The 22346-nt window shown below is 38.8% G+C and overlaps 1 protein-coding gene across 4 annotated transcripts in view; it reads left to right on the top strand.

The window, feature by feature from the left end:
- The window catches only part of kiaa0825 (KIAA0825 ortholog), a 415583-nt gene that overhangs the window by 239486 nt on the left and 153751 nt on the right, over positions 1 to 22346 (top strand). The gene's annotated exons all lie outside the window — the stretch shown is intronic.

The following is a 22346-nucleotide window of genomic DNA, read 5'->3' as shown; positions in this document are numbered from 1 at the left end:
TCTGCTGCATCTTACTTTCTATCTCTTTCGTCATATTGTGAAGGAAATGATAGAGTAATGCATTAAAAATTAGTCAGAGATACAGAGGTTTTTTTTTAATTTGGAAGCTTTGAGGGGCAGCATGATAGCACAGTTTACTTCTATAAACGGCGATTGTTCCGTATGGAATTTTACAGCTGACAGATAAAGGAGACTTTCATCCTATTTGTCGGGGTTGGATTCAGGGTAAAAGGACAGTGTGCATATCTAAATATTTTTAAGGACCCAAACAGTTGCATGTAAGGAGACAGCTGTAATTAGCAGATTTACATGCATTACTACAATGCATTATTAGACAAATTGATTTTATACTGATAATGAAAATAGCATCTAATTACATTCAGTTCTATAAGCATCATGATTATTCTTCTCAAATGTATATTCTCATGTAACCATTATTGTTCCCAAAGGGATGTCTGTTCGGCTATTTTTATACTACTACTTTCACATTGACAAGAAGTAGTTTTAGCTGAATGTGACTCAGAAGCAGCAGTATAACTTTGTTCTGATCTGACTCTCAGCCACACTGAAGCCATAACATGTAAAACTACCTGTGGTGTGTAGTCTCACACCACAGTTGGCACTGGGCATGGTTTAGTGTGAAGCCATGCTTCAAAATTGCACAGGCAGTCCATTGGACCATCTCGGAACTTTTCACATTTAATGTGGAATCTTGTTAATGTGATGAGAAAGAAGACATTGCAGCCTGCTCTCTTATAACCTTAAAATTAGTTGCCTGTAGAGTGGAGCTTTGCACATTAAGGCATACATCAAGTTCAATAATAATGGATGTTTTAATCCTGCATACTTTAAAGCTCCACAGCCAGTTGTAGCTGGTGATATAACTCAGGTCTGGTGCCTATTCATTGCTCAATACAGATACCAGTCTGAGATACCAGTCTAATATAACAGAAGTCTTAGACTTAAGAATGACACAGTAACCTAAATTTTTGCAGTGCTATAGTAAACTCATAGTAACCATTGACAACAGTAACCAGTGTAATACAGCAGTAAATACAGCATCTAAATTTGGCAAGTTCTCCCCGGTGTCATGGCCAACATTGATCCCTCAACCAACATCACTTAAGAAAAACAGATTATCTGGTCATTATGACATTCCTGTTTATGGGACCTTGCTGTGCCCAAATTGGCTGCCGCATTTCCTACATTACAACAGTGACTACATTTCAAAAGTACTTCATTGGTTGTAAAGCGCTTTGGGACGACCTGAGGTCATGAAAAGCGCTATACAAATGCAAGTTCTTTCATTCTTTAAATTAGATATATCAGGACATTTTAGAAGCAATCTAGTCCACTTTTAGTATTGATGTAGAATGAATAGAACTGTTTTACCGTTCAATTTGCTTAAGTTATAGTTTAAAATGAAATGGCTTTTAATGCATATCATTTTGAAATACAATAAATATGTGCCATATTCTTCTTCTAAAATGAATTTATTTCTATGGCAGCATTAAAAGTATACCGTGACCTTCTGGATACCGAAGTATTGAAATGAAAAACTATTATTAAAAATGAACCATTATGATTTTGAGGAAATGTTCATATGTTCTTTTAAATATGAAGGTATCATATGTTGTAAATTATAGTCATATGGTGAAATATGTGAGGAAAATATGCCTATTGTTTGAAATATTTCATTCATATTAATCATCAGCACAGGAACTGAATGTTTTTTTTTGAGATTTAAAGTTTCCAGAGTGCTGAAGTATTTATTACTTCATTTTAAGATTTTAACTGTTTGCAGGTACATTTACACTCGCAAATTTGCCTTTTTCTGCAGCTAAAAAGTAGTTCACCTTAAAAATTGTCTTGATTCTCTGAAGAACAGATGAAAATATTAAAGACTATCATTGAACTTCTTTAAAATATCCTGTATTATTTTATGGAATGTTCTCCATCTAACCACACACAAAATTTGAAATTGTCACTCAGAAAATTGACACCGTGTGGAATGTCATTGAGGAAGGTCTTATGCGGCCTTAAATTGACAGGTTGTGACAAAACTGCATTCATGTTACTTGAATAAATCTTTTGTCTAGTTTAACATGCTTTTTGGCTTGTCTAGACAATGACATATTGAGGTTTTCATTAGCTTTAAACAGGTGTGGTTTTCTTTACGGAAGATACCTTAGTAGTGTTGCATTGAAGGCGAATAAATCACTGAAGCTCAGAAAGGCCGCGGCCCTCCTTCAGATGGTAGTGATGAGTTGAAAGACTCATTAATCAAAGCCGAAGTCACAGGTGTGATGGCTTTCCCAGAAACTGCCAACAGACTGTGAAAGTCACATCCAACACACTGAACTGTCAGTGAGGCAGGCCATAAAACATTATAACCGAGATCCCATATACTTACAAATAAAAATATTCACTTCAAAATTCTGAGGTTTTTTTGATTTATGCTACGTATTTAAATTGTTGCACATTAAGAAAAAGTGATGCTCTTTATTTGAACTAATTGAAAGGGTGACAAATAATTTTAATACTGAAGTTGCATCTCAGATGATTAAGTGGTTGGTTTAATAGCCAACTATAATAACGTATCTGTGTCATCTCACTAAATGGTAAAAGGCCAGCTGTTTATTTAGAGAATACTGCTTAGAAAAGTTGTAATGTGTTTCATTCATTAGTCCCATTCTTCATATTGACAGTTTAGCATTGTTTATTTTCAAGGTTGTATAGGGGACGCTTTGTTGGGAAAAGGAGTGGCAACATGACTTTGTGTGAGATACTTTGTGGTTAGCAAAAAAGATGGTGGGCCAGAATTTATTATGGCTGGTGAATAAAAGGTGCCTGCCGTTCATAAGACTTGCTTTTGGCCGTTAAATTTCCATGAGCTTTTGCACGGCAAGTTCCTCTAAGTGGGAGATGGGAACAGCACAGCGCCCTCTAAAGGCCATATGGGACCTGTGTGAACAGGGCAAGCAACTGTGTATTTCCTTAACCAATCAGATTGAAGAATTGTTAATGACCAGCAGAGTCTGAACCAAGAAATGTATGTTAGAATAGTGAATTCAATGTCAAATCAGTTACAGAAAGCAAAATAAAGGGAGGAATAGAAAGATTGGAGTAAGCGAGAAAAACGAGATAGAAAGAAAAAGTTAAAAAAAAATAATTTTTTTTTAAACCTCCAACAACAATTAAAAGCTATGGGAATGAGTTAATTTTCAGTGCCAGAGAGATTGTTTGGCAGTAATTAACACTTAGCACTCCGTTACAAAGGGTGCTTAGACTGAAATGGACAAACCCTAACTTTCTGTGGCGAGTTTAGTTTGTATCTACCTTGAAAATACAGGAACTTCATGCTGTTTAATGCATTTGAATGGTGAGGCAGCCAGCGAGATGCCATTTTCGGGAAGCTAATGGCGGAGCAGCACATCTTGGGCAGCAACCTCCAGATTTTCGAGTTTAACCACGCAACTGGCCTCGCCTGAAGTTACTGTGCGATTTGCACATAAATAACGATGAGTGCGTTAGCTTCACCGATATTTTGATAGTAAATTCTGGCCTGGTATGTCTGTATTAAAAAGAAGATAGTGAGGATGTCAGACATGGGGCATAGAAGACTGGAGCTCCAAAGCACATTTAGATTCTCTTCTTTCACTCCACAATGTATCTCCCAAAAATGGTATTCCCTTTGAATTAATTCAAACCAAGAAGAGGCAAAGCAGCAATGCTTGGAACCCTTGGGTCCCATATTGGACCAAGATATGGAGTCATTCTTATTTGTAGCATTGGGTTGTAGGACTTGCAGAGCTGATCTAATTTAAAGAGAGATTGAACTGTTCAATCTATTATAGAGACACTCTCAGTGGCTTTTTTTTCTATTACCTTGCTTCTAGGTGCCACGTGAGGGGCAGGATTGTGAGAAGTGGTTGGCTCCTCATGCTGTACAGAAGGGTCATAGGACTAAGGTAGCCCATCTTAAATGGCAACTGGCTTCTGGCATGGAGCTGCTGCTGATTGCATCGCTGGAGGCGACTCCTGGGCAGCCTGGTTTCACCTTTCATATTCCACTGGCATGGTGCTCTGAGGGGGACAGCTGGAGGCCTGGCATGTGCTGTTGTCCTGAGGGAGGGCAGTATCCTGTAGCTGCGACTTCTGGGTGGCATGGTTTTCATCATCCTCTTTACCATTATCTTCCTTCTCCAATGCTGCCGATGTGCTGTGGTGGATCTGGTGGAGGGTAGAAGGCAAGACTGGGAGAGCACCACCCTCTTGGATTTAAGGAGACAGAGAAGGGGATGGAAGGTTGTGGCTGTGTGGTGCTTCATAGGGATGCTAGGGTGACAGTGCCGTTGCTTAGTCAGTAATCTGGTGCTGGCAAGGTGACACTGCCCTCAGTATCTTCCATGACAAGAGCTGAATTGCCTCCCCACGAGCTGTCTGGCCTTATCTTCGAAGCAAGTGAGGGATTTAATGGTGGGAAAATCCCCTCCAGCCTGCTGGCATTGTGCAACAATTTCTCCCGCAAAGAGATAAGTAAACTGGCAGCTAAAGAGTGTGCGACAAGTAGCCTGGGAGAGGTGAAGTAATAGATGTGGGGTGTACGAACATACGAACAATGACGCACAGGAAAAGACACTCTAGTCTGTCCAGACTATCCCACACAATCGTGACACCTTGTGTATCACAAGATATACACTCCCCACCCCACACCATGTGATCTCCTGGGATATCTCCTAGGTGAAAAACCAGACAAAAACCCAGGCCAATTTGGGGGGAAAAATCTGGGAAATTCCTCTCTGACCACTTTGGCGATCAAAACTAGTCCAGGAGATCACTCTGGCCGTGATGATTCTATGCATTACATTACTTACCTTTTGTAAGAGGTGATCTCCGCCCCAATCAGAAACAAATCCAGCTCTCGCTTGAAGGAATTCAGCAAATCGGTGTCCACTGCGAGCTGGCAGCCTGTCCCAGAGGTTCACTATTCTCTGGGAAAAGAACCACGTCCTAACATCTAACCTAGATCTGACCTTGTACAACCTAAAATTGTGACCCCTCGTCCTCCCTAAAGTATTTAATTGGAACAAACTGTCAATTGGAACACAATCTATTGCTTTCATCATCTTAGAAACCGCAATCAGATCACCCTCAAGTCCAGGCTTCTCTAAAGTGTAGAGTCCCAGCTCTTTTAGCCTGCCTTGATAACTAAGATGCTTTAAGCTGAGAATTAGTCTAGTGGCCCTCCTCTGCACCCTTTCCAAAGCCTGAATATCACCCACCATGTGAGGAGACCAAAACTGGGCACAGTATTCCAAATGAGGCCTGACCAAGGTCTTTTACAAGGACAAATGTAAGGAATCTTACAACACCAGGTTATAGTCCAACAGTTTTATTTGAAAATCACAAGCTTTCGGAGATAATCTCCGAAAGCTTGTGATTTTCAAATAAAACTGTTGGACTATAACCTGGTGTTGTAAGATTCCTTACATTTGTCCACCCCAGTCCATCACCGGCATCTCCACATCATTTTACAAGGACAAAATAGCATGCTTTGCCTTATAGTCAATTGTCCTATAAATGCATCCCAACTTGCTCTAGCTATTGCTTCATGGCATTGCTCATGCTCCTTTAGAGATCTATACACTAGAACACCCAGATCTCTTTCTTTTTCCACCAGCTTTAATGATTTTCCCTGAAGGGTGTATGTATGTTGAGCATTTGTCCTGCCCACATGCATAACACTGCACTTCTCCAAATTAAGCATCATTTGCCAGTCACGAGCCTCGTCTCCCAACACACCAATATCCGCCTGAAGCATTCGAGCATCGTCAACAGTCCTGACACTCGCACAGATCTTGGTATCATCTGCAAGTCTGCAGATTGTACCCCAACACCTACTTCTAGATCATTAATAAAAATAGTAAAGAGCAACGGTCCCAACACCGAACCCTGTGGGACACCACTGGTGACTGGTCTCCAAATAGATCCAAATCCTTCTATAACTACTTTCTGGCTATGTCCTTCCAGCCAGTTCTTAATCCAGCCCAATATAGTACCACTAATACCGGAGGCTTCAATCTTGTAGAGAAGCCTGTGGTGCAGTACCTTGTTGAAAGCTTTTTGGAAATCTATGTAGACAATGTCTACTGGGCTTCCCTCACCCACCATCTTGGTGACAACTTCAAAAAATATAATCAAATTTGTTAGACATGACCTTTTTTTGAAGCATGTGTTTCCAGTATGTCCCTCTCTATCCAAGTAATCATATATTACATTCCTAATGATTCCTTCAAGCATCTTTCCAATTACTGATGTCAAACTAATGGGCCTATAGTTAATCGAGTCCGTCTTGTCTCCTTTTTTAAAGATGGGTACTACATTAGCCTCCTTCCAGTCTATGGGAACCATCCCAGAGTGCAGTGAGTTATTAAAAATATGGGCAAGGGGCTTGCACAGCATGTGTCCCATCTCCCGAAGGACCCTCGGGTAGATATCATCTGTCCCGGCTGCTCTATCTATTTTCAGTTTCTTAATTCTATCTTAAACAATATGTTCATCTATGTTAATATTATCAGTTTTATTATTATCATTAAATTGTAACAGTCGAGCATCGTCTTCAAGAGCGAAGACTAATGCAAAGTACTCATTTAATATTTCTTCCATACCCAGTGAGTCCTTTGTAACCTGTCCTTGAGCGTCCTTCAGTGGCCCAATACAGTCTTTGACAGTCATCTGACTCTTCACATAACTGAGAAAGCTTTTCCCATTACTTCCTCAATTGTCTACAATCCTCTTTTCCATTACCCTTTTAGCTGATCTAATAGCAGCCTTCATTTTCTTTAGCTGTTCTTTGTACTTAATTCTGTTTAGTTAAGTATTAGATGCCTTAAGATTGTGGAAACATTTTTGTTTACATCTTATTTGTCTATGTACATTTTAGTAGGTTTTTCAGGTTCTTGATACTGGGGCAACTCGGTGCTTTTTTCACAGGTTTTACTCAAAGACACTGGGCATGATTTTGACCCCGAAACGGGACAAGGGCGGGGGGATCAAATTGCGGATAGGAAACCTAGAAGTACGAGTTTCCTGGACGTCCTTACGATTTTTACGTAAGGACGTCTTTTATTTTTTATTGTCGGTTTGCCGACCGACTGACTGGCCTGATTGACAGGGTGGTCTCAGTCGGATGGGAGGCCAGCCAGGGAGAGGATGTGTTCAGGTAAGTCTTGAGGGGCAGGGGTACATGATCGTTGCAGGGTCGCAGCAGGTAGGCTTATTGGGTCTGGGGGAAGCACTCCTGGTCCTCCGGGCCCACAAGCTGTGCCAGAAAGGCACCTACCTGATGGTCTCGGGCCTTCTCGCTTCTTTTCACGAGGTGTGAAAGAGAAGGCCTGGGAATCCAGCCCCCCGGGGTTGAAATCACAAACTGTGGGAAAATGGAGGCCCAAAGCCTCCTTGAAAGGTTTTAAGGCCCGACCTGCGCCCTGGGAGCGGGTTGGTTGCCCAGCCCTCGTCCCACCCCGGTGAAAACCGGAAATGGGGGGGTTGGGGACGGGTCTGAAATGGTTGCAATTTTGAATGCCCCCCCACCCCCAACCCACCCGTTTTTCACTTTTAAAATTGTTCCCTTTGACTTTTGAGGCTTTAGAAATCTGTTTCCATAGTAACTCAGGTGTCTGACCTGGGGGGGTCTATAACAATTACCAATAATTAGTCCCTGCCTATAAGCTTGGTCCACTTGAACCCAGGTAGCCTCAGCTGTATCTAATGAAGCAAAATCAAGTCTCTCTCAAGCAGTTAGTTTCTCACTGATAAAAATAGCAACCCCACCTCCTCTTTGACCTACTCTATCCTTTCTGAATTCCTTGTAGCCTTTTAGATGAATTTCTGTCCCATCTAGCTATGTCTTAGAAATGCACAAAATATCTACTTTTTCCAAGACTGCATACAATTGCAGTTCTAACAATTTGTTTCCAACACTTCTCGCGTTTACATAGAAACAATGCAAAGGTCTCTCATTTGCCTTCTTAGAGTTATTTATTCTTATATGCCCCCTAACTGGTTTAACAGTATGTTTCGAATCTATGCAATGATCAAGGTCGATATCTTTAAACATATCTGCGCTATCTCCATGCTGATCTAGTTTAATGCTTTTCAAAAGCAAGCTCATCACCCTCTGCGAGCTTTTGTGCTCCTCAGAAGTTTAGATGGAGGTCGTCCCTCCTAAACAAATTACCCAGTCCAGCGAATACATCCCAGTTGTCAACATGGTGGAGCTTCTTTTTACAAAGATTCTGAAGCCAGATGTTGAATCCTATGATTCGGATGTTCTTCTCCAACGATTTAGACATGACTGGTGATAGCCCTAAGACTACTACCCTTGCACTTTTACTCTGGAGGTCAGCAACAAGGTCCTTGTAGGAATTCTGCAAAACAAATGGATTTCTATCCATTATATCATTCGTACCAATATGTAGACCTACTACAGTACTTTGGCACTCATCTTTCATGAGTTCATCCACATGATCCCGGAGATCAGCCATCTTGGCCCCTGGAAGACAAAAGACTGCTCTTGACAGAACCTTACCTTTACATAGGGTGCAGTCAGTGTGCCTGATGATAGGGTCCCCTATGAGGATTGCACTCTGCTTCTCTCTATTTCTTGGCTGTACCCCCGATGTTGTCTTCTTGATCTTTGTAATCTTTCCCTTACCTTTTCCAGATGGCTTATAGAAGCATTGAGGTTGATCCGTGCCACAGGTGCTGAACTCACTGCCTGTTGTATTTTTTCTTTTATTCGTTCATGGGATGTGAGCGTCGCTGGCAAGACCAGCATTTATTGCCCATCCCTAATTGCCCTTGAGAAGGTGGTGGTGAGCCGCCTTCTTGAACCGCTGCAGTCTGTGTGGTGAAGGTTCTCCCACAGTGCTGTTAGGAAGGGAGTTCCAGGATTTTGACCCAGCGACAATGAAGGAACGGCGATATATTTCCAAGTCGGGATGGTGTGTGACTTGGAGGGGAACGTGCAGGTGGTGTTGTTTCCATGTGCCTGCTGCTCTTGTCCTTCTAGGTGGTAGAGGTCATGGGTTTGGGAGGTGCTGTCAAAGAAGCCTTGGCGAGTTGCTGCAGTGCATCCTGTGGATGGTACACACTGCAGCCACAGTGCACCAGTGGTGAAGGGAGTGAATGTTTAGGGTGGTGGATGGGGTGCCAATCAAGCAGGCTGCTTTGTCCTGGATGGTGTTGAGCTTCTTGAGTGTTGTTGGAGCTGCACTGATCCAGGCAAGTGGAGAGTATTCCATCACACTGCTGACTTTTGCCTTGTAGATGGTGGAAAGGCTTTGGGGAGTCAGGAGGTGAGTCACTCGCCGCAGAATACCCAGCTTCTGACCTGCTCTTGTAGCCACAGTATTTATATGGCTGGTCCAGTTAAGTTTCTGGTCAATGGTGACCCCCAGGATGTTGATGGTGGGGGAATCGGTGATGGTAATGCCGTTGAATGTCATGGGGAGGTGGTTAGACTCTCTCTTGTTGGAGATGGTCATTGCCTGGCACTTGCCTGGCGTGAATGTTTCTTGCCACTTATCAGCCCAAGCCTGGATGTTGTCCACGTCTTGCTGCATGTGGGCACGGACTGCTTCATTATCTGAGGGGCTGCGAATGGAACTGAACACTGTGCAATCATCAGCGAACATCCTCATTTCTGATCTTATGATGGAGGGAAGGTCATTGATGAAGCAGCTGAAGATGGTTGGGCCTAGGACACTGCCCTGTTGTATCCTCCAAGTCAAGAAGCAGGGCACACCTACTTGGAGCAACAAAAGAATTCAGAGTAATAAAGGATCCATTGATATCTGTCAGACGATGATGACTTACCTTTCATGCTCGTCAGAAAGTCATCGAAATCCACCAATTAGGATAGTTGTTCAATCTTCTGCTTCAAGCAGACAGTCTCCTGCTGCAGAGACAAAACATGAATTCATTTTAAACAAGTGAAAGTCCCACAATGTTTAACCTCAACACCATCCCGCTCCAAAGTTACCTTAAAGGTGTACATGGAGCACACCTCACATTGTAGCCGCTCTCCCTTTCTTTGGGATCCAGGGTTCGCCATCCTTATGTGGTGTGTATCTGTTGAGGAAAAGAAAAAAAGTGGTGGAAGAGATTTTGGGGTTGTACAAGGCAGTTGTCTTGTGGTAGGAGAGTTATGTAGCTATAGTGCAGGATAGAGAGCTGGAGGAGCCCTTAACCAAACAGCACTGTGAAGAGTTAGTTGTGGAAGTGTTGCATTAAGAGGTGAAGAATGTGTTAGTGCCCATGCCCATAGAGTGGGCTAGGAGGAAAACAGAGAAGCATATAACGTATTGCCTTGTTTGCCCTGCTTAGGATGTGGAACTTTTTGCGGCATTGTTCTGCAGTCCTGGGAGTGTCAGCACCAGTGCCACCTCCATCCAGGTTATACAAGTGATAATTCTAGGTGAATTGATGGCACCCACACACAAGTGTCTGATCACCCCGCCATCAAAGCCCTAGAAGCACTTGGAGGTCTAAACGAGTGAAGTTGTGCATTCTTCACCTCTAGTTTGTTGCCAAGCCCTGCTGCCCTCTAGACATACATGGCACTTGAAAATTCATAACTCTGTCCAAGTATAATAAAAAAAATCTTAGTAACATATTCAGTGAAGAAATTTGAGAGAGGAATAAAAGAACCAAGCAATGATCCTGCCTTACCTTCTTGTCTCCATTGTTCTACTGAATAGCACTGGCCGAGCAGTGCAGTTAAAAAGTGATGATGTGGAGATGCCGGTGATGGACTGGGGTTGACAATTGTAAACAATTTTACAACACCAAGTTATAGTCCAGCAATTTTATTTTAAATTCACAAGCTTTCGGAGATTTTCTCCTTCCTCAGGCAAAAGTGGCACACAAGTCTCCTGCTGGTTCAGCTGCTTGTGCATGTTTTACACTGGTTTTAAACAAGTGCTTACACCAATGGATGTACAAATGAACATACCCAGGAAACTTCCATGTCTCTCTCTAGAGGCCAGTGACGGATGTAACATCTTTTATTAAAGATGCAACTGTAGTGTAAAACACATCTAGAAAACTCTGCGCCCTGGTCTTCTAACTGCACAATCAATTCAAAGTTCAACATCAAAGTTCAAGATCCCAAGGGACTAGGAAAGTAATTTTAAAATGGAAAATTTTGATAAACATTGGGATCAGATTTTAATAAGTTATAGTAATATTTTCTAAACAGAATGCAAGTTCCTTTTGCATTCAGGAGTTTCTGGGAGGGGCCATGCTCTGGTCAGGATGTTGTCACTTTTTTGTAATGTAGGACACATTCGGGCTCTACTGTAAACTGGAATGTACAAAAGGTAAAGCTTTCTTAAGTTTAGATTTTGAATGAAAATTAGTGTAATCAATAAATAGTTGTAAATAGTTGTAAATGATCATTAAGGTTGAATGGATAACAGCTGAGGTAATGCAAAAAATTCCATTTTGTAGACTGTGAGATCAAGCTTTATGTTCACAGACCAGTTATGCAAAGGTTAGTTGCAGTGCTGGTTCTCCTCTAGTACCTTGACAATGTACTTTCTAACCTCAATAGGATTTCCAATTTCTGTGTATTACCTCCTGGAACATTTCAGAGAAAGAGAGAGTTTATTTAAAGCGATTGTGATGTCAAGTGCTTTTGGCTAGTAAGCCAGAAAATCTTGTTGGTGAGCGAACTGACTATCCAAGACGATGGTAGAATTTGAATCCAATTTTAACAGTATCAGCAGTTTGAAGAAATTCAAAGCTACAATCTTCACATTCAAGTTTTCACATCTAGAAACCGAAAGCTTTGAAATTCTTCAAACATATTGCTGTTGCCAGAATTGTTGCAGGCTCCAGTTCTCCATCAACATGGAAAGGTCCAAACTGATGCCATTGCCATGGTAACAACTAAGGCTGTTCTTAACTGTTATCATAATCTTGTTGCCTCTTCGGTTTTCCTGTGGGACAAGGGTCTGCCTTTAAATACAAAATTCAAGGCAAATTAATGTTTACTGTTGACTGGATTCATTCTTGTATAATTTTCAATGTCAACATCTGTATTATTGGACGTACAAGATAGGGGAGATTTTCAATCCATCACTCCAAAATATTTTCTCTTTTGAATTCCTGAGTGAAACTGTCCAGATTTACGGGAATTACACTATGATCAAAATGAGCCATGTCCAACCATTCTGATATACAGGAGATGGGTTGTTTCAACCACAATATCAATACTGCATTTCAGTTTTTAAGTATTTATAATCGTAAGTATTTCCTCCACTGCTGAGAGCAATAACCACACTAAAGTTTTGTCAAATGTCCATGAAACAATAAGAATAGAGTTAGTCTGCTGGAAATACAGGGGGAAACTGAGGGCTTGGGGGAATGATGTGAAGGACTCCTGCTCCCATTAAATCAGAAAAGAAAGTGATTAATTTCACATTTATAATAGTTCTGTTTTAATCGCGCCCCCTACACACGTACACACATTATGTCACTGTCTCTGACCACAAACTTGTCATCTCAATAACTTAAAAGTATTTTATTAATTTAACCAAGCCTTATAATTAATCTGCTGTTGTCAGAAACTGGATTTCTTTTACGTACATGTATGCTGGGGACATTCCTCACTTGTGTCGCTTTGTAACCAAGTTATTGGCTCTGTAACTTGAAAACTTCCTCACATCAAACACTGTTAATAATGAAAATGAATATTTGTAATAATTACCATGGCTAAGTAACTAGAAAGATTCAAAATATAATTTATTCAATAGAACCAAGATGTGTAGGAAGTCCGCAACAATGAGTTTATAACTGTGATTGTTTTCTGGAAGTTGTCAGTGAGTTGCCGACTGGACAAAGCAATAAACGCAGTACTAATACATAATATATTCTGGTTTTGGTGTTTACTGTTACAACAGTGGAAATTACTGATTACAAATTTAGCAAGTGGCAGTGATTATATCACAGTCATTAACTGTTTAGTGCTGATGTCAATGTGCATCAACTGCATTGTGTACACTGGAAGTTGGTGTCCACCAGGACATTTACTGCCAATGAAACAAGAGACCCTAAAACAGAAGTAAATCACTGCAAAAATTCTACTGTAGATATATGTACTAATAAAGGGAGTGACTTTAAAACTGTAATATCATCCCATTGTTTGGAAAATGGCTTAATACTTCTCCATCATTACTTTTGTGCTTTATGATTTCATCTGAACTGCTCAGTGAGATCCCTACCTTGTCGTCACTTCTGGGTATAAATTACTCTCCAACATTTAAATTAGTGGTGTGACCTTGTTGATATATCGAACAGGTCAAATGCTCACTCATGGTCCTGTAATTCCACCACACCTTGTTTTTCCACCACAAACAGTTAATTAATTTGAATCTGAATGTCACAAACTTTAGAATACTAATTTACCAGTGGGACGGCATGTGCCCAATCTGCACAGGTGTTGGTTTCACTGCCAGATTCGTGGGGGCCCATTTTTTAGACATCCCCCCATTAGGCCCCTCAGTAACATATTCAAGGGGCCAAACACCTGTTAAAGGACCCCTTTTCAAAATTAGTTAGCGATAAGCAGGACAGGCGTCGGACTTGCAGCACTCAGGATTCTTCAGCGGCCCCTGCATCTGCCAGCAATAAGCGTGTGTAAAAATTTTTGTTTTAAAAAGAAATACCCTTCATGTGGAGCCAGGAGGAGCATGAGTGCTCTCCTGATTTCACAGACGTCGCGATCGGCCCCCCCCTCCCGGAGTCCACTTCAACCCTCTTCCTGGGACTTACCTCAGGTTCACTGCCAACAAGGCAGGTGGCTCTCAATTGTTTTTTCTTCACAGGCAGCTCGCCCTGAATATGCCGATGAGGCCCGAGGACTGATTTCTATCGGTCATCGGGCCCCTTTGTGCAGAGGCGTGCTGGCTGAGCAGTGCCGATTTGGACCCAAATAAATGTTTACCCCTCTATTTTGAAAAATTAAAATGATTTTCAGTACTCCAAGGATTAATAAGCCTAAACTTTATATCAATTAGCATTTTATGCTGTAAGTGTTAATAAATCTAAATAAATATTATGATGCAGTCTACTCCTCTTAGTTCAGTAACTTAATGCAAATTAGCTAAGAATTCATTTCTTAGCACCAGATTCCTACTTTCCTACGTTAATTACTGGATAAATCTTTTTTTGTGCAAAACAATTTTGAATTATGCAGAGTAAATTGTACACAAATAAACATTTTCTGTTTAAAGTGGTAATTCCCAATACGCTATCTATTCTAAACAGATTTCATATTTTTGTACGTAGTACCTTTTAGGTAGGAGAATTTGTGTTTTCTTTTAATGGTTAATTTTCTAGTTTATGTTGATGGTGAAGAACAGTAATAAGCAGACTAGAAAAGTAAGAGTGCTAAGAATTTTAACATAAAAAATGAAACCCAGACACTGTTTATAATCTGTGCTTGGATGAAGAAACTCTCCAAGAGTATACGAGAGAGAATAAATGGGGAAATCTAGCTCAGCAGGAGTGTTTGAAAGTTTAAATCAATCATAGTACTAGATGCTCAAGACCTCCCTTGTGTCTGGTCTCACATGTAGATTATCTCACAATGTCATAGTAATTAATGTCTCATCTTTCACTTCATCGCACACAAAAAGACAAATTTAAGTAACTTTATCATTCAATAGGGACGTATTTATTATCTCCTGCAGACCATGAGCTTCCTTGCAAGCTGAAAGGGTTCAAAAGGGTGAAAGGTGCAATGTCTAGTAAATACTGTTAAAATGGGCAGCCTGCATGCAGTATTCATTCAATGACAAATTTATTGTTATTGCAATCTATCTGTTCTGACCCAGCTGAATACTTGCTGATGTGTGAGAGGGTGCCCTAAGATAATGGACCCAAATGGCAGTAAAAAGGTGGTACTTGCTTTCATGTTGGACACCAAGGTCAGTGGAGGAAATGGAAGTATCGGAGCCTATTTCTCAGTAACTTCATGGCCTCTGCCCTTCTGTCTATCTATAACATTGACCCACCAAGTTCAAGCAGGCACCAGTCATTTTCTAAAACGTCATGTAGCTGTTAGTCGAAGGCTGCAGGATATCTGCAAGAAACCTTAGCACTGAACATTCCATTAAAATTGAACTGTCACACCAGCTGACTAAAACCTGAAGGTGACCTAATGAAGGGGATTGTTCTTTACCTCCTCTGAGAAAAGGAAACTCTTATTGTTCCTACCAGGAGGTAGCTTTGTCCAAGTGCAGTGTTGATATGAAAACTAATGGATCAAGGGGCATAGTCAAAGTGTTATTTTGTTCAAAAGAATCAAAACACTTTAGTCACATTAGCTGTTCAAATAATGATTATTTGAAGAGTTAATCTCCTGTAATATTTTTTTTTATAAAAGTCCTTCGATGTTCATACTATCACCATGTGATTTCTACATAAGAAATACCAATAGAGCTGCCAAATTCCCATTTTATTCTTATAAAGTGATGCAGTTGGAATGTTACAGGCAGTGATTTTTTTTTAAATAAAAGTATACTGTTCAAAGGATTATACACCTGGGGCATCTGAAAATTAAAAATGTGAATGGGTACTGAATTGATTCAGGCTTGCTTATCTACAGTACCAGTTAAACCATACAGAAATGCACTCTTAGTGACATAAAAGAAAACTGTAACAGATTGCATTTCTGTATGTTGACCTGTTTGACATAAACCTGTCAAATAAACTTCTGATCGTTCACACGCTATACATTTTCTTCCTTTCAATCCTTCTCCAATATCTCGTTAATTTTCTAAGGTGGAATTTTTATACTTATTAAAAACATTGTATAAAGCTGCAGGCTATAAAAAGAAATTACGTTTTCTCTCTTTTTCACAAGATTAAACCACTAGGTATGTTTTTTTAAAGAATACCAATGACACAGAAACCTTGTATAAATGGTATGACACAGATTTTCAAATTTGCCCTTCATATGTTAAACAAAGTTAATAAAGTTAGTCAAAATTAAAAATCCATTACAGTATTATTATTATGAAGTATCAAAGCTGTAATGAAAATTGTCAAACTGCAGTTGTGTGAATTACTTGCTGTGTACTGTATGCAAATATGCCCTGATATGAGTGTGTGTCTCTGACGAACAGTTCATGATCGACACAATAATCCGCATAATGTGTAAATAGAGCAACAGTCTAAATTGTTCTTATAAGGATTAAAGTAGCATTTCTGAGTGGATTCATTAAATAGTGCAATACTGCTAGAGAGCTATCAGTAATTAATTTTTTCCCAACTTTATTGCAAGAAATAATAAACATGTTGCAATACTAAAGGCAGCTTTGAGAATCAAAAGGCTTTGTGTGTTCATTCAGGTACTTTTAAGGTAGTACACCTTTTGTTGCCTACAATTTTCACAATATTAAATTGTCAAATGATAAATTTAAAATATTTACTATCTGTGGACAAACTTTACCAAGTTCACAAGCATCACACTTGCCGTGTTGAAAACAGGTTTAATATTGACATAACTGTGCATTTAATGGCAATTACAATTGTTGGTGAGTCATGACTGTGATCCTTTTTATTTATACAAAAAATGGGTCAGCTTTTGTGTCCTAGGGCTAGAATGTGTTCTATTGTTGTGGTGTCACTCCATCTTGACACGTATGACCTTTGCATTTTGATGATTTATCGCTGTCCATCGTCTTGCTTTCAAAGAGCCAGATTGCCCTTTTCCCCCCACTAGGGGGTATCAAAACCTTTTGCAGCAGAATCTGAAGAATAACTAGATTTTTGAAAACAAATTTTCGTAGACACTTCTCGCCGCCAGATGTCGCAACGGTATCATTTGAAGAATGTTGTTACAAAGATTGTATACATATGCAAAATACACTTGTTTGTTTCTTTTAAAAAATGCAAAGGTCTTAACAGGTCATTGAGCTGTCCAGCAATCGCGAAATGTTTCTATGTAACCTGGTTTGACGAAAAACCCCAATGACTGCTCGTATGTCAATCTTTGAAAATTTTCAGTATACCTATTTCAGAGTTGTAGTTTGGTATAAAATATGTAGCTTCACTGATGAAAGCTCTATGCAGTTTTTCACAGCACTTAAACGTTTCTGTTGTTTTAACATTTGTAATATTTAAATATTAATTTTAAATGCTAATATAATAACATAAAATTGGTAATGTACATGGGACCACCCAATACTTCATAATACAAATGATTATCTGAATAAACAAAGTATTCAATGCATTAATATAATATTAATTCTCAAAGATGCAGGTGCATTTGGCTTTACTCTTTAGTTCAGCAAAAATATAGCGGCTCTGTTTTGCACAGAATATATTAAATGATTTCATCTGTTTTCAAATGTAATAATTTACCAATTGACAAAACATTTTACAGGTTAGTAAATTTTGCAGTCATATCATTGTTTTATATGCCCTTTATTTACTTATGTTGGCTCTTTTCTCTTGTTTTATATCCTGTCACACCGACCTGTTTCTTAACTGAGATACACAACAGCTCTCTCCAGTTCTATTTCTTTTGCTCCCCATGAGGAAGCATCAAACTTCTGCATGATACTTTCCCTCCTCCATCCCTACAATCCGGCAGCAATTAAGAAATTGTCGCATAGGGATTCATGAACTGATTAGTGCCAATTTTAAAAGTGATGTAAGGGATTTAATCTACCATTACCTTATTATATAAAGACTGTTTAAAAAAATAGTAAATGAAGTGTAAGTTTGATTTTAATTACTTTTATCCTTTTGTAGTATATTTAGGTAGGATTTAGTCTTTAGCCCTTGGGTCTCAATCTAACCCAGACAAATAAGATTATGATATTCTCTCTCTCTTAAGACTGTTGTGGGTTGCAAGTGAAATGAGTTTGGCAGTATCACTCCAATTCCTTGTGGATATCTGTTCACAAGATAAATCAACTATCAAATGTGATATTTAAGTAGCAACATCCGTAATGGTAGAATATGTGGTCAACAGATGTGAATGCTGAAAAGCAGAAGGGAGGGATATTTTTGAGTTTGGAGTTGAAGTGCATTATTGAGCCAAAGTGGGTGGAGCTTTGTATTAAAATTAAACTAATGTTTAATTAATGGATAAACTAATGGGTAAAAATGTCCTATTCTCTAGTACTGTCAACCACCAGTTTGATGAGTACATGTGTGAAAAAAATGAAGTACTAAAAAAAAATTGTCATTACTCTCACTTAACCAGCAGTTTCACTCTAAAGACAAAACCCATAAATGAGGTATTAAAAAAAAGTTATTTCAATCATTGCCAGGTTAATGGCTGTGTCTACTCTTCAATACTGGAATTCCACTTTCAGATTTTTGTTATTTGTTTGAAGATATTTAACCTGGGCTTTGGTAAGACACTTTGGTCACCCTGCAGGCAGATAAGACTTCTACTTAATGAAGTTCAACATCTCCTCAAACAGTGGTGAGCTTCTTTAGTGCTGCTCTGGGATATCAACATTAAGTACAAGTTCAAATTCCCTGCCTAAGACCTTGAACTCATTGTAAATCTAAAGTCTTATCTTTTTCATTTTATTTCTAACTTATAGGACACTGACTATAGAATGCATCTACTTGTAGCAAACAAAATGCTTGGTTTCTGGAGAATTTGTTATGCGGGTCATGTATATATTATACTCAACAATATAGTTACTATCATTCCAATTTATTATGCTAGGTAACTACAACTCAGAAAGAGATGTGCTTCAAAGATCTCCACATCAAATTTGCTTTTCATCACTATGATTTGTGCAAATCCTCTACTTCACATTTCGTCTCCCTTCCTGCCACCCATTTCTTCTCAGTGCACACATACCAACCACATCACTAGGGAAAGTAGGTACTTATTGGATATCAAGGATCAGATGTCTTTCCCCCACTCCAAAACATGAACTAAAACAAGCGCCTATCTTTCTTTTGTCTTCAGAAATTCACCTGCCTGCTATGATGACAGGATCACCTACATCATGTTACGGAAATTATATTTTTGTCTCCTCACATGCACACCATCATTTTTAAAGGCCAACTCTAACACAAATTCAGAAAAAATTAGGTTATGGTGAATTAATTGAAATTTCAACTGGAATTTTCAGTGGTTCAAATTTCACTCGTATCAGGAGGAACCTCTCCCCCCCCACCGCATTGATTGCCATATATCTGTGTGTATGATTTACGTTCTGCTTTGTGCTTTCAGTACTGTAAAGAACAGTCAAATTATTTATATTTTTAGGATTTTCATGTGCTATCAGATTCGACCTTTAAGTCACAACTGTGTGTAAGCTACTCTACTTATCTTTGTGCTCCTCAGACTGAAGAATGTTAGTGCTAGGGAATAAAATTCTTCCCATTTCAGCATCAAGCACAGCCAGATGCAGAGTAAAGCTAACTTTGCTCTGCTGCAACAAAGTGCCTTGGCCACAATCTCAGAAGAGTGCCCCCAAATGCATTAGTGTGACATTTTTCATCCATTTCCCACACTAGCCAACCTTTGAACTCTTGAGTAAGATTGCCCGTTAGTGCTGAATTAGGAACAGTTTTATGCCTACTAGGAACTGGATTGCGATTGCCAATTTCACAAAGGACCCTTGCGGCCAGTAGACAGAGGAAGCTTTCATCCCTTAAATCTTCATTGGATTTAAACCAGGGTCCAGAGGTGAAAGGCCAGTATCTAACTGCAACCCCTCCCCCATTTTCCTCCCCCCCTATTTTCATAGTTTATTCAAAGTTGATGGTAACCTATTGGTGAGATTCAGAAACAATTGTTTCAATCCAGTGAAGGTACTAGTGATAATTTTACTGAAGTATAAGAATTGTAACTATTATGATATGTCATCAGTTAGTTGATGGTTTTAGAAAGAAGTCCAAAAAAAGGTCTGAGGACATGTATAAAGATCTCATTTGCATGTAATAACTTGAAAAATGTACAGTCAGATGTTTAATGCTGAACTTTATTTTACTCATAAATCAAATGGCCTGTGCACTTGTGAAATAAAACTCAGGATTCCTTACAAAGGATGTATCATAGTATAAGTATTTAACGAGAAACTAGAAAAGATACGAATAAGCACTGAAATGTATTATAATATTCATTATATCCAACTAAAAATATAGCTAATTTTAATTTAATTATGAAATGCTTTAGGTATTTTTATTAAACACTCTAGGGTCAATTGTAATAATACTATTCAAGTTTTTCAGAAATGTGTAAAAGTTCAGTGGTTTCCCTATATAAATTAAAGTATAGACCTTATCTGTGAAGTAAAATACATCTTGAAGGCAGAACAATACAGGCACCTCTAGTGTAATGGACTCTTACTGCAAGGCAGCAGTACAAGAGACTGTTTATTTTATTTAAGTTTCATTATACGTCAAAGTTAACTTATCAAGCTGTTGGTTAAGATGTGTTCTATAACCTTTGTGATAATTTGCAACTCTACACTATATTTGCTGTGTTCAGTTTATCAAAGCCTAATTTTATATTTAATACAAATAAAGGATACTTCACATGGAGTTGCGTGATCTGTTTTTATTTCCCTAGGTAAGGCAACAATATAATTCACCAGCAAAAAATCTGTCTGAGTTTTAGTTAGTATCATAAAAGGAAATAAAAGCTCACAGACCTCCGTGAAGTATTTCCGTTTATAACATTTGTGTTGTGTGCTTTTATTACCGATGTAGTACATTTTTAATTATACTCCCAACATTTTTATTTTGTTTTTGTTAGGCTGGAAAATGGGGAGAAACACTGAAACTTTATTATGCTCTCTTAAATGTGGAAATATTATTTAAATGGGTCTACAACTATATGAATGTTATGAAATGGAAGATAAGACTTGCTGAGGTATAATTTTCATTGTGTTTTTGAAAACTTGATAGTATAAACCCTATTATTCAATGGCATGAGTACACTTAGCACTATGTGACCTACATTCATAGACAAAGGACCTATTGGTTTTCTTTGCTGAAATAGTGTTCAAAGAGCTTCCATTAAATAGGTTTATTATTTTTCATATACAGGAATGGGGTAATGTGCTGATCATAGTGGCCTCCAAATAGAAATGTTATTGCATGTTTGGATTACTTTGGTGAACCAAGGGAGAGAGGCAGCACCAGAAATGACATCATACGGTTGTGTCCTTATAGATTGGGCATGCTTCACTGAGCTCCACAATACTAGTAGTTATTCACTGTGTTGCTGGCCCACTTGTTACTAATTGCTTTGCTAATCTGATCCCTGTCCAGAGTGAGTGGATATTGGTAGGTCAGCGGAACACAATAATATACTAATATAACCTGTTTTATGCTTAAATTCTTCCATAATAAATTTAACGGTGGTACATTAGAAGTGCAAATAAAATCTTTGGATCCAGTTGTTTTATAAAAGCTTGTTGTTTTATTTTTATAATTTTTCAATTACCTTTTTGAGGCTATTTCTTCTTCAATTACTTTATTGTCAGAGCATCTGCAGCGTCCAAGAACTGTTCAATTTGGAAAATACTCGAACTCTGGCGCAGTTAAAACCAAAATATAACACATTCATCAGGGTGGTCTTTATTGAAATGTATCTTTTTACCATTTAAAAGAATATTACTGAGAAACCCGTGTACCATTCATCTAACATATATGCACATAGCATCACAACTTATTTACTTATTGGAACTATGGTAATGTTGCCTTGTATGGAAAAATGTGCTCCATAGATTACAAAAGCAAACGGAATCTATTTCAATAAATTAACAGGGATGAGAATCTCAACCCATCTTATTTTCTCAGAGGTTCATATACATTGAAATGAAATGCACCAAGTTTCTTTACTTGAAATCCAAATGAGACTCTTTTTTTTGGCTTGCAGTCTTGACAGTCCCTTTCATAAATGCTGTTTGTGCGCAGACCTGGTAAAATGCCTCTTTTGTGAGATGCACAAGAGACAGTATAATACCAAGAACAACGAAGGTGTCAAAACACAAAGTTAGTGGCAATCTAATCAATGCCTTGAAACCCATCCTTTGAATACTCTGCTCATTTCCACTATTTAATTATAAAGCTTATCTTTAGGGAGAGCTGTTATTTAATATTTTTCAATGTCATTCATTATAAAATCATTTGTACCTTTTAAAAATGTTTAAGGCATCATTAGATGGAAAATTGGAAGCCTGGTAAGCCTGTTGTTCGACCTGAGTAGTTCCAGTATGAGGAATAAAGGCACATAGATATCTATCCAAAACAAAATTTAACCACACGGTTATGTCGTTAATCTC

This window comes from Heptranchias perlo, chromosome 4 (genome assembly GCF_035084215.1).
Source record: "Heptranchias perlo isolate sHepPer1 chromosome 4, sHepPer1.hap1, whole genome shotgun sequence".
Taxonomy (NCBI): Eukaryota; Metazoa; Chordata; class Chondrichthyes; order Hexanchiformes; family Hexanchidae; genus Heptranchias; species Heptranchias perlo.
Note: the sequence above shows the minus strand (reverse complement) of the source record. Positions and strands in the feature narration are given on the sequence as shown.